A 14,849-nucleotide genomic window follows, 5' to 3' on the forward strand; every position below is an offset into this window, starting at 1 on the left:
TCTTGTGTTTCATGGCAGTTTCCAACATTGTTTTATTATGGATTTTGAGATTATGAGACTTTTTCCCCCTTCCAAAATGCACTAGAAGGAGCCGTAGAGTTGAAAGTTTGTAATCATCATGATATAGACAAATTTGGACAAGAATCCTCAATAAACATTAAAAACTAGGGAAAAAAAAAGAAAGAAATGTCTTGCTCAATGAAAGATACACAGCAAAGCAGAGGAGAGTAGGGACTAACCGGGTTCTAGGTGCTTCTAGTTTTTTGTTCATACAATTAATACAGGATTCATAACATTATAAATGCTTGTTAATGTGACTTAGACTCTTCATTAGAACAAGAACTGTGTATTTGAATTGTCAGCTCAATGCCCAACATATAGTAAGCATTGAATAAACAAGGGTTAAATTATTTTTCCAGCATATCAGGTGGAAATTGATTTGCTTTAATGTTTTTTTTCATTCTTCTAGCTATCCCTTTTTCTCATTGTTTCTTTTAATTTTTGAATCTTTTTTCAATTTGCCCTATATTTTCATTGACTTTAAGGTGGGAAATAAAAAAAAAGATTGTTAATTTATTTGGGGCTTTCATCATCTTGGTGCATCAGCTGGAAAAGGCCAAATGCAAATATGTTTGCCAAAACAGCTTATGTATTCCTGTCAATTTCTGCCTGCTCAAAACATACTTCTTTCACAGCAGCCAGCAATGAAGAGATTTGGAGCAAGAAAGCAATGAGTCTGCCTTCCTTTCCAGCTCATATCATGTTGTGCATTTGGAACCTAGAGCTAAGATATTTTATTTATCTCTTATCACCAAAAGAAGCTTAACTGTTTTATAATGCCTTCAGTGCAGGTGATTGGTGAACCTCAAATAAGTATTATATATGATTTTGACATGAATTCTTGAAACATTTCATCAAGTTCCCTGAAGATGCACTATTTTTAAAAGGAACAATTCACTTAGCAACCCCTAAAAAACAAATTCTGTAAAACTTACTAATCAAGAAGAAAACAAGTAGGCAGTATGGCTGTGCAAATCCCAGCCTAGACCATAGTTCCAACATCCCGATGATCTAATCCTTGTAGTTACAAGGATATATTTGGTCTATCCATTATGTAACAATAAGCATGTATCTGTGACAAGGGTATGGTGTGCAGCATTTTATGCCTCTGAGAATGACAGAGCTAAATTTAACACTGAAAATGTATTTGACACACATGCAGTTTTAACAATTACAAACGATCTTCTAGGAGCAGTTACAATAATTGCATCTCATTCAAAAATACATGGCAAGGCCACCATGTTTGCCAGTACCCTGGGTACTGCTTGTGAGTACAATGTCCCCACCCTGGAGTTTGGCAATGTGGTAGCCCTAATGCACAGAAGACAGGATCAAAAAAGTTTTTCCTAAATATTTTGGATGTTAAAGATATACACACTCTGTCTCTCTCACACACACACTCCCTACCTGCCCCCTCATATTATATATGTGATGTGTGTGTAGGTATAAGTATATAGATATAGGTATAGATGTATCTATATCTGTACTTGTATTTATGCCTTCATCTATATCTTTGTTTATGCCTATACTTATACATCTATATCTCTTTTTTTAAAAAATAAATGTTTATTCATTTTTGAGACAGAGAATGTGAGCAGAGGAGGGGCAGAGAGAGAGGGAGACAGAGGATCCAAAGCAGGCTCCATGCTGACCGTAGCAAGCCTGATGTGGAACTCAAACTCACAAACCCTGAGATCATGATCAGAAGTTGGACACTCAAAGGACTGAGCCACCCAGGCCCCTCTATCTTTATCTTTATATCACTCTATCATCTGTCATCTATTTATCTATTTTTATCTATCATCTATCATCTATCTATCTCTATCATTTACCTACCTACCTATCATCTATCAATCATCATCTCTCATCTACCTACCTGTCTATTATCTATTATCTATTGATCTATCTATCTAGAGAACCAAGCATCCTGTGTACATCTTAACCTAGCTGACAATGCCCAATAGAGTTTCTATGTATAATTTTTAATTTAATGTAAGTTTCATTTTATAAATTTTATAATTTGCAAATGTTTTCTTAAAAAGTCACTCATTTAGGAGCTCTTGGCTGGCTCGGTCAATGGAACATGCGACTCTTGATCTTGGGGTTGTACGTTTGAGCCTCACATTGCATGCAGAGATTAAAAATAAAAAAATCTTTTTTAAAAAAGTTACTTAAATTAAGGTGCTTCCAAATTGTGTTCAATACATTGTTATTTCATAAAGGATTGAGTGATAGTAAAAACAAAAAAATTGACACAGAATTTTTTTTTCAAAATGTTTTGTAGAATTTATTCATTTTTGAGAGACAGAACATGAGTGGGGAGGGGCAGAAAGAGAGCGAGAGACAGAATCCAAAGCAGGCCCCAGACTCTGAGCTGTCAGCACAGAGCCTGATGCAGGGCTTAAACCCATGAACCACGAGGTCATGACCTGAGCCGAAGTCAGATGCTTAGCTGACTGAGCCACACAGACACTGCTAATTGACCCAGAATTTTAATGACCGTTATAAATTATTACGATTCTTTAAATATATTCACAAATTTACTCAATTATTTTATATTTTATTATTATTTTTTTATTATTTTTCACACCACTAGATTTCCCCTCTTTTGACTTTTGGTGTAGATAAAAAATTTTGAGATAAATAATTCAGAGATAAATAATTTTAAGGACATACTTAAGAATATTGTATGGGAGGGAGCCTGCGTGGCTCGGTTGGTTGAGCGTCTGACTTTGGCTCAGGTTATGATTTCACGGTTTGTGGGTTCTAGCCCTGTGATGGGCTCTGTGTTGACAGCTCAGAGCCTGGAGCCTGCTTCAGATTCTGTGTCTCCCTCTCTCTCTGCCCCTCCCCCTATCACTCTCTGTATCTCTCTCTAAGATAAATAATAAACATTTAAAAAAATTTTTTTAAAGAGAATATTATATGAGAATGAATCACTGAAATTTGGGAAAATAAAAATTGAAACAAATAAGCTTATGGATAAACTCAAGAATGTAATTAAAACTTCTGAGATTACATGTTAACTTTATTTCTCTTATAACTCTTAACAAATAGTGTGTAAGTTCAGGTACTAACTTGCTCTTTTTTTTTTCCAGCCTACAGAAAGATATAGGTTAATTTGTTCTAGTATTAAGTAAATGCTTAGCCCAATTTAAATTCCTAAAAATCATTACATTAAAAAAGAGACTGTATATATCACCTAACTAATAAAATAAAAAAATATATATTTCAACCTAATCACCTAATAAAGCTATAGTTTATTTTTCCCCATACCATTAATGAAAGTTTATATTTTTCCCTTTTACTTTTTAATGTTGTCTGTAGTCTCCTAAAATGTGGTGAAAGATTAAATTAACATCATTCAGTATTCAATTAAAAACCAAGATAAATATGATTTTATGAATTCATAGTGCCTTAATATATTATTTGGCCTTTTTAATAAACCTATCAATATATGGATTAAAAAATTAATTGTATTAGCGGTTCTCAAAATTTGGTCCCAGATCATCAGCAACAACATCACCTGAAAAATTCTGAGAAATGCAAATTATTGGAACCAATTTAAGACCTATTGAGTCAGAAACTTTGTGGTGGGACCCAGAAATCTTTCTTTAAGAAAAGAAGAAAGACCCTGATTTATAGTATTTGTCTATTTCTGTGGTATAAATACTCCCACCACAGTCAATTTCAAGATGCAAATGTAACATCGCTGGGTCCAGAGTTGGGAAGTGATTTATACCACTGCCTGTAGATGATATTGATGCACACTATAGTTTGAAAATCACAATGTTGAACTGCAGGAAAGTGGATAAGAGAATAGGCTGGGGCGGCAGGGGAAAGCACAGACTTGAACATCAGATATGTTTCAGTTTGTTGGATAAGGTAGGTCTCTGCCACTTCCTGGATTACTAATTTGGTCTTGGGCAAGTTACATTAGTTCTGTATTTATTCATTTCCTTTTCCTAAGAGTCAATGAAAGTGTCTGCATAATGGTGTGAGAATCAAAGGAACTAATTTGAATAGAGTGGAGTTGCATCTCATACAGGATTTAAGTCGTGAAGTCAATACTTAGGGCATTATTCTCTATAGACCAAAATCACCCTAGCGAATTCCTTACGCATGTCTGAATGACCAATATATCCTCCATTCTTCCATCATAGAAAGAGATCTCTCTTTCTTCAGTCAAGTACCAGATACAACTCTTAGGTTGTATTTAGACTGCATTACATAAAAAGTTATTTTTGCTATTTTTATTATTGTTTAAAAATTTTTTACAGAGAACACTCTAGAGAGCATGAGTGGGGAGAGGAGAGAGAGAGTGAGGCAGAGAAACTTAAGCAGGCTCCACACCCAGGGCAGGGCTTGATTTCATGATCCTGAGATCATGACCTGAGCCAAAATCAAGAGGCAGACCGAACTGACTGAACCACCCAGGCACCCCATCCCAAAAGTTGTTTTTAACACAAGACTTACACAGAGTGCAGCGTGGCTTATTCTGTGGTAGGGCCATGAACTGAGTCTAATGAAGGTGCAATTAATTCATACTTTACACTCTTAGTTCTCTCCTGTGCATAAGGGAATTAAAATAATTTTTCTATTGTTGTCATTATTGCTATTGTTTGCTGTTGTGTCATTATTTTTTGTCTGTTTTTTTTTCTCTTTTAAGGAGTGCGGAGTGAAATTCATTTGAATCCAAATATTGGAATTCTTTACACTGAAGTATTTAATACAGCTTAATTAATGCGGTTTTATTACAATTCAAATGACATATCATAGACCATCCATATATTACTTAATGTTATTTTTTTTTTGGTGGATGCATCTTACTTAAAATCTAAAATGAACAGGTCCTCAGAGATTATTCAAAGACCTCCACCTCTCCACGCATATATACACACAAAATTGTTGTAAAAACAGTAGCAATGAAAGCATAAAACATCCAGTTTCCACCACTCATCGAGTAAAGTCTAACACATGTCTTAGAACTAAGTCAGTCCATTCTAGTTTTACTACTTTCCTACAAAGACTGTGTATATCTTACAGTTCAAATTTCACCAAATATCCCTTTTTCTATATTTCATCTCAACACTCTCAGCTGTCTAATACCTCATACCAAAATAAATAATTCCTCTTTTACTTTGACATTTGCTGTATTCAAATATGTGTACAAATTAACCTATTCCCCCTTCAGCTGAGCTATAAATATGTATTCCCTTTAATCTTTCCTGATAAGGCAACCCTCTAATCAATTTTGGTGTTCTCATTTCAGAGCTAAATTCAATACACTGTGTAATTTAACTCTTATAAGAGAGTTGACCAGACCGAAAGTAACGCTTTTTAGTCTGAATTGGAAGGTTTGGGGCACACTTAGAAAACCACTCACCACTGTAAATGTATAATGAAGATTAACCTGAAAGACATTGATTTTTATCTTGATATATATTCTGAAGCTCACTGGTATTTGAACACTTTCAGCTCTTGTGTACCTAAAGCAATAATACATTTTTTCCCCTGGCCTTTCAAGAATTAATGAAGCTTCCGATATCCATCATATTTGAGCAAAATCAATAAACCTCAGGTTTTTAAGGCTGCTGTAATACCTGTTAGAGATATTGTCTATTTAGATGTTTCTTGTTTAATCACTGGATTTGATAGCTAATGGTTCTTGAGAAACCGAGTGGCAAATACAACAAGGAAGCTTATGTAGTAATTAGTAGAGCTTTATAGTGAGATTTGTATTCATTTAATCCTATATAGAGGTAATTAGAAATGCTTGCTGATAGCTAATATTCTAGATCACCAAAGCCATAAAAATCCTAATAATTTCCAGGAACAGACTTCTTGAATCTCATATCTTTTGAACAAGAATTTGAAATTCTTTTATTTTTGTATATTTTATTTTAATAACATATTTATTTAATGTGTTTAATAATGTTTAATTATTTAATAATTTTAATTATTTAATTATATTTATTTTATATATTAATTATATTTATTTATATATTATTTAATTATATTATTTAATACTATTTTAATAAGAGATGGGGCCCCCTTTTAAAATATATATTTTTAACTGTTTATTTTTGAGAGAGAATGTTAGTGGGGGTGGGGCCGAGAGAGGGGGAAAGAGGATCTCTGCACTGACAGCAGAGAGCCAGATAGGGGACTCGAACTCACAAACTGTGATGAGATCGTGACCTGAGCCAAAGTCATGTATTTTTTCCAATATTTGCTTCTCAGAGTGTCTTTTCATAAACATCCCACTTTAAATGACACCTCTAGAACTCTATTTGTCATGAAAGTATAGGTTCTGAGGATAAAGACTTTCTCTCTTTTGCGTATCAACGTAAGAAGCACCCACCCTCCACGCAGCCAAAAATCCGCATACAGCTTTTGAGCCCACCAAAACCTTAACCAATAAGAGCCTACTGTGGACTAGAAGACTTACCCATAACACAAGCAATCAATTAACACATATTTTGTATATATTGAATTCTCACAATAAAAAAGAAAATGTTAAAATCATAAGGAATAAAAAAACATTTATAGTACTGTACTGTATTTATAAAATAAAAATCCACATATAAGTGGATACATGCAGTTCCAGACTGTGTTGCTCAAGGGTCAACCATGTGTATGCATACATGCATGGTTTTATTTGCCATTGTGAACTACAAACTGCCTTGACATACACTCTTTACCAAAAAAAAAAAAAAAGAAGTTATTTAAGTATGATTTACATATCATAAAACATTCTAAATGAACGTTTTAATGAATTTTTAAAATATACAGGCACTCATATATCCATCACCATAATTGATAAAATATTTCCGTTACTTCAGAAAGTTCCCAGTTAATCCCTACTCTATGCCTGGTTTCATGCAGCCACAGAGCATCTGCCCAATGGATTATATATATATATTTTTAAACTTATTTATTTTGAGAAAGAGAGAGACAGTGAGAGAAGGTGAGAGCAGGTAGGGGCAGACAGAGGGAGAGATAGAGAGAATCCCAAGCAGGGTCCTGCTGTCAGCACAGAGGCTGATGCTGGGCTCAGATTCACCAACAGTGAGATCATGACCTGAGCCAAAACCAAGAGGTTGATGCTTAACCTACTGAGTCACCCAGGTGCCCCAGATTATATTTTTTTCTTTTATCGAAAGTCATACAAATGGAATCATACAGTATGCATTTTGGTCAGCTTCTTTCAATCAGCATAATATGCTTGAAATTTATCCACGTTACTGTGTATATGAAATTCATCACTGAGTGGTATTCCACCATGCCAATATTCTACTTTTGTTTACCTTTTCAACAATAAAAGAGATGGGACTGTTTCCATTTTGGAGTTATTATGGCAGAAACTGCAATGAGCCGTCATGCATAAATCTGGTATGGCTCTGATGTTCCAGTAAGCAGATGCTGAGACAGAGTTAGGAGTGCAAAACCTCTACTTGGAGGTAAAACCCATGGAATACAAAGGGTTGGGTGGGTCAGAGGATTGCAGAGGACTATAGTGCAGATCTGGAGCTTGCAAAGGAAAAAGGAAATAAAGCAAAGTTGGGCAGGGAGAGTCTCCAACTCAAATATAGACCCGACAACGTTTCATCCAACCCAATAGTAAGTGCCGGCACAAAGATTTCCTGTGAGAGGGAGGAGTCATGCCCTATTAGTCTAGGTGTTTCTGAGAAGCAAGTGCCAAGTTAGATTAGACATATGGGAGCCTTATTGGACCACCTGGGTTGGATGACAAGACTCTTTTCACTTCTGCCTGGCCCCGATGCAAAATTCTTTCAGTGACAATTAATATAGGGGCTGGAACATAATTCCTACATGTGGCATATATATGCCTTGGGAATTTATGTGTGCCTACCATGGATTTTTGCTTCCCTAGTTGTGGCATGGGATGAACGATTCAGGAAATCTTCCCAATTTATAAGAGATGTGCCAGTATGCTCTTAACACCTGGACTTCTAACAACTTTACTTATGTTGTAGGCTCCTAAATAATCATGGAGCTTACATTCAACCTTCTGGGTTCTATGTGTTTTCCGAAGGCTTCCCTCATGCTAGCCACTTCCTGCTGGTTCTGCCCCATCATCACAGGTCATTGATTTAATAATTCAATGTGATGCCCAAATCTCTTCTGAATAGTATGACAAGAAGATGTAGCTAGACCTGGAGCAAACTCTAAATATGTACTGATGACAATGCTGTGCCAATTCAACTTCATTATTTTGTAATATTTTGTTTTCATTTTGATCAGTTATATTTATACTTTATATGTTTTTTTTTTACATTTTAAGTGTATAATTTGTTTTCTTTTTTAAATTTAGTTTATTTATTTTTTTATTTTAGAAAGAGCACACGAGTTGGGGAGAGGGGCAGAGGGAGAGAGAGAATCTTAAGCAAACTACACTCTCACTATGGAGCCTGATGTGGGGCTCAACCCCACAACCCTGGATCATGACCTAAGCCAAAATCAAAAGTCGGATACTCAATTGACTGAGTCATCCAGATGCCCCAGTTTAAGTGTATAATTAAATAGATTTTACAAATACATACAGTCAAGTAATCACCACTACCACAAAAGACATGTAACATTTCTGTAACTACAAAAAATTTCATTATTCCCCTTTAAATTCAACCACATTCCCACATCCCAGCTTCAGGAAGCCACTAATCTGGTTTCTATTAGTATAGGCTTTCCTCAGATTTCATATAAATGGGATAATATAATATGTAACCTATTGTGTCTGGCTTCTTTCACTTAATATAAAGCTTTTGAGATTCATTCACATTGTTGCAGCCTTTTTTATTGTTGAGTATTACTCCATTGTCTGAGTAAAACACAATTTCTTTACCAAGTTATAAATTGATGGTTATACCAAAATATGTTTACTATTGTTCCCAGAGGATTGATGTTTTTCCCATTTTTTACTACTAAGAATAAAGCTTCTATGAATATTTGCATACAAGCCTTTGTGTAGACATGTGTCATCTTGGAAAAATACAAAGGAGTAGAATAGACGGGTCCGATGGGAAGCATATTTTTAACTTTCTAGTAAAATGCTAAACTGATTTTCAATCAGTTATATACGATGGTTCTACTTGTTCCACATCCACACTAATACTTGGCATTGTCAGTCCTTTTACGTTTAGTCTTTTTAATACGTGCTGGGATATCTCATTGGAGAATTCATTTGCATTTCCTCGGTAACTAAGGTGTGCATCTTTTTCTGGACTAGTTTCTCAGCTTTGCAACTCTTTTGCAGAAGTGTCTGTTCAAATGCTTACCTATTTTTTTATTGAATGTTTGTCTTCTTTGGTTGTTGTTATTGCATTTTAAGAGTTTATATATATATTCCAGAAATGATTTGTAGTTGAGATACATGCTTTACAAATAATTTCATCCAGTATCTGACTTGCCTTTTTAATTTATTAACAATGTCTTTTAAAATATCTCTTGTGGGGTGCCTGGGTGGCGCAGTCGGTTAAGCGTCCGACTTCAGCCAGGTCACGATCTCGCGGTCCGTGAGTTCGAGCTCCGCGTCGGGCTCTGGGCTGATGGCTCAGAGCCTGGAGCCTGTTTCTGATTCTGTGTCTCCCTCTCTCTCTGCCCCTCCCCCGTTCATGCTCTGTCGCTCTCTGTCCCAAAAATAAATAAACGTTGAAAAAAATTTAATAAAATATCTCTTGTATGTATAATTGAAGCACAATAAGCTATACATATTAAAAGTGTGCTATTTTATCAATCTTTACTTATATATGTGTACACACACACACACACAAATGCACACAAAATTTGAAACCATGAAAATAATCAAATAAATAAACACTTCTGTCATCCCCCAATTTTTCTTTTGCTCTATTGTAACTTATGTCTACATCCACTCATGTCAACAGGCAAGCAATTATTTGATTTCTGCCATTATACATTAGCTTGAATTTCCTGAAACTTTATATAAATGGAATCATAGTATGTACGTATTTTTGCTTGGTTGCATTCACTGCACATAATGCTTTTGAAATTCATCCATGTAGTTTTTTTGAATCAATAGTTCATTTTTATAGCAGAATGCTATTATTCCATTTTAGGTCTGTATAAAAATGTGTATATTAATGCACTATTGATGAACATTAACATTGTTTCAAATGTTCCTATTACAAATGATGATGCATGAATGTTTGCATACAAGCTTTTTTATGTGTGTGTGTGTATGGTATTTCATTGTGTTTTTAATTTGCTTTTACTTAATGATTAGTGATTTTGAGCATCTTTTCTTGGATTTATTGGCCACTTGTATATTTTCTTTGAAAAAATGACGATTCAAATTCTTGGCTCATTTTTAAATTGGTTGTTGTTTTTCTGTTGTTGACTTTTAGAAGTTCCCCAATTTGTTCTAAATGTACATCCTTTATCAGATATATGCTTTCCAAATATTTTCTTCCATTCTGTGGATGCTCTATTTTTATGTGTATGGTATGAAGTCAAAGGCAATGTTTGTTTGTTTGTTTGTTTTAATATAAGTTGTAGGCTTCTGTATACTTTCCATAAATACTTCAGTATGTTTATTGTTACCTAATGTTCAGTATTTATTTATCAATTCTATGCAAAATTTATATACATTGAAATGCACAGATCTTAGTGTATTTGCTTAGTTTTTTGAAATGCATATACCCATGTAAACAAAATGCCTGTCAAGATACAGTATTACTACCGTCCAGGAAAGTTCTCCATTGTTACTCCCCAGTTACTTCCCACCATCTTGTGCCCAATGTAACCATATCACTCTCTTTTTTAACCATAGATTTCATTTGACTGTCCTAGAGCTTCAGAAAAAAATAAGGAAAAAAGAGAATATGCACTCTTGTGTGTATGGTTTGTTCCACTTTGATAAGTTAGATTAGATTCATCCAGGAGCACCTGGGTGTTCAGTCAGTTAAGCATCTGACTCTTGGTTTTGGCTCAGGTCATGATCTCACAGGTTTGTGAGTTTGAGCCCCATGTCCAACTCTGCACTGATAATGTGGAGCCTGCTTGGGATTCTCTCTCTCCTCTCTCTCTCTCTCAAAAATAAAGTAAACATTAAAAACAAAGATTAGATTCATCTATGTTGTTACATATAATCAGTAGTCTGTACCTTCATCATGTCAGTTATGCTTCATTCTGTGAATATACCACCATTTTCTCACCCTTTATTAGTTCCAATTTAGGGTATTTAAAATTTTTTGCTGCAATGATCATTTTTGTATAAGTCTTCTTTTGTGAATACATATTTTCATTTCTCTTGGATAAATACTTAATATTTGAATTTCTAGTCATAGGCTAGGTATATCTTTAATTCTGTATGAATATGACTGAACTTTTTATAAAGTAGTTGTATTTTTTTAAATATGTCCACCAACAATGGATAAAAGTATCAGTTGTTCCACTTTGGTGTTATTAGATTTTTATATTTCGTCCATCTGACAGGTACCCTGAGAGGTGTGTAGCAATATCTCATTATGGATCTACTTAAATTTCCATCATAAATAATAATACTGAACACTTTTCCAGGTGCTTATTGTCCATGTTTATACCTTCTTTCTTGAGCTGATTGTTCAAATCATTTGCCTAATTTTTACTACATTTTTACTTATTTTATTATTTAATTATAATAATTTTTAATATACCCCAAATAATTTTATTTTATTATTGATGTCTCTTGATGAGGAGACATTTCTAAGTTTGAAGGAGATTATTTTTTTTTCTGTTTATTGTTTTCAGTGACCTCTATATATTTTATTTTAATTTTGGGTTCTTTTTTAAGTTTATTTATTTTGAGAAAGAGAGAGCACAATCAGATTAGGGGCAGAATGCCAAGCAGGCTCTATGTCATCAGTGAAGAGCCCAATGACGGCTTGAACTCACAAATCGTGAGCTCATGACCTTAACTGATATCGAGAGTTGGACACTTAACTGACTGAGCCATGCAGCTACCCTATTCAGTGACCTCTTTAAAGAAATATTGCTTATTACCAAATCACAAAGAAATTAGTCTTTTTCTCTATAATCTTTATGCTTTTTCTCTCAAATTTAGGCTCACAATATTAGAAGTTAGCTGCTGTTTCAGATGTGAGGTAGGAATAGAGGTGTGGGTTTTGTTCATAGGTAGCCAGTTCTTCCAAGATCATTTATAGCAACTTTTCCTTTCCCTACTGGATGGTTATGGTGCCCTCATCAAAAATCAAATAGCCATTTTAGTTTAGGTGTATTTCATGGCTTGGTCCTATGTTTCATGTATCTACTTACTCATAATAAGTATTATTATACTGGTAATACCAGTACCAAACTTTCTTAATTATTGTATCTTTTTAGTAAATCTTGAAGTCAAATTTTGCTCTTCTTTTCTAAAATTGCTTTGTATATAATAAGCTCTTCCCTTTTCACATACAATTTAAAAGCAGATTTTGAGCTTCTATTAAATATTTTTTGGAGAAAATGATTTTTCTTGTATTAAATCTGTAGATCAATTTGTAGAAAATTGGCATCTTAACAATGTTGTGCTTTTCAGTACATGAATATGATATATCTTTACATGGATTTCATGATTCTTTAATTTTGCTCATTTGGTCATTTTTAGTGCAAGTATCTGTTAAATTTATTCTTCATAATTTTTATTATTTGAAAACATTACAAATGGGTCTTTAAAATCTAATTCTGAGGTGATTTCTATATCTTGACTATTATGAATAATGCTGCAATGAACACGGGAGCACAGATTTCCCTGAAATAGTGATTTTTGCTTTCTTCGGATTTATATTCAGAAATGGGATTGATGGATCATATGGTAGGTCTACTTTTAATTTTTTGAGGAACCTCCAGAGTGTTTTGCATAGTGACCTCACCAATTTACATTCCCACCAAGAGTGCACAAGGTTCCCTTTTTTCCACACTTCACACCTCACAAGTATCCCAAGTAACAGATACCTGCATCTCTTGTCTTTTTTAACATAGCCTTCTAATAGGTGTGAGGTGATAGCTCATTGTGCTTTGGATTTGCATGTCCCTAATGACTAGTGACATTTAGAAGGTTTTCATGTGTCTGTTGGCCATCTGTATATCTTCCTTGGGAAAATGTCCACTCCACCCTTTACTCATTTTTCATGGGGTTATTTAGTTTTGTTATTTGTTTTTGGCTTCGGTTTTATTTTGTTTGCCTATTGAGTTGTACGAGTTCTATATATATTTCGGATTTTAACTCTATCACGTGTATGGTTTGCAAATATATTCTCCCATTCCATAGATTGCCTTCTCATTTCATTGTTTCCTTTCTGTGCAGGAGCTTTTTAGTTTGATATAATCCCACTTGCTTATTTTAGCATTTGTTCCCAGTGCTTTTGCCATTATATACTTAAAAAAATCATTCCGAGAGTAAACATACGATCCAATCATGTAATCCCACTTTGGGTTAAATATCCAAAGGAAATAAAATTAGTATCTTGAAAAGATATCTGAGGGTGCTTCAGTAGCTCTGTCAATTAAGCGTCTGACTCTTGATTTCAGCTCAAGTCATAATCTCACCATTCATGAGATTGAGCCTTGTATCATCCGGCTTTGTGATGACAGTTCAGAGCCTCCTTGGGATTCTCTCTCTCCCTCTCTCTCTCCCTCTCTCTCTCAAAATAAGTAATAAGCATTAAAAAAAAGAAAAAAAGAAGAGATATCTGTATTCACATGTTCATTGCAGCATTATTCACAGTAGTCAAAATATGGGAACAACGAAGTGTCCATTGAAGATTTAATGAATAAAGAAAATGTGATATATAAATATAGATTTAGCTATAGACACAATGGGATATTCTTCAGCCATACAAAATAAAGAAATCTTTCCATTTGTAATAACATGGATGAAGTCAGAGGGCATTATGCTGAGTAGAACAAGCAAGACAGAGAAAGACAAATACTGCATGGTATCACTTATACAAGAAATCTAAACAACAACAAAAAAGTTGTTCTCTTAGAAACAGATAGTAAAATGGTGATTACCAGGGTCTGAGGAGTGGGAGAAATGGGGAAGTTGATTAAAGGATATACAAATTCCAGTTAAAATAAGCTCTCAGGATCTAATGTACAATCACGGTGACTATAATTAATAATACTGTATTGTATAAATTAAATTTGCTAAGAGTAGGTCTCAAGCATTCTAACCAAAAAAAAAAAAAAAAGTAATTAGGTGAGTTGATGGATATTAATTAACTTATTGTGAGAAGCATTTCACAAGTACACACATATCAAATCATCAAATCATCACATTGTATACTTTAGATTACTACAATTTTCTTCAATTACACCTCAATAAAGCTAGAGAAAAAGATAACTCTGATCTTAATCTACTTAACTCACTGAGACTCTCAGACTCTGATTATTAAGCACCAACTCTGTGCAGATCACAATGCAAGGCACTGAAGATAGAGAGTTGTATAAATTCAACCCCAGGGCGCCAGAGCAGCTCAGCCCATTAAGCAATTGACTCGATTTCAGGTCCTGATCTGGGTTCTTGAGACCAAGCCCTGTGTCTACTTGGGATTCTCTCTCTCCATCTCTCTCTGCCCCTCCCCCACTGGTTCTCTCTCTCTCTCTCTCTCTCTCTCTCTCTGTCTCTCTCTCTCTTTCAAAATAAATAGACATTTAAAGATCCCTAATAAAACACCTATTTTAAAAGATGATAATCATAAAAGGATGCATATATTAAATGTCCAATATTGACTGCGTGGTTGCCACAGTGGAATGATAATGTGATT

Source organism: Felis catus, chromosome D1, assembly GCF_018350175.1.
Source record: "Felis catus isolate Fca126 chromosome D1, F.catus_Fca126_mat1.0, whole genome shotgun sequence".
In the NCBI taxonomy this organism is placed as follows: Eukaryota; Metazoa; Chordata; class Mammalia; order Carnivora; family Felidae; genus Felis; species Felis catus.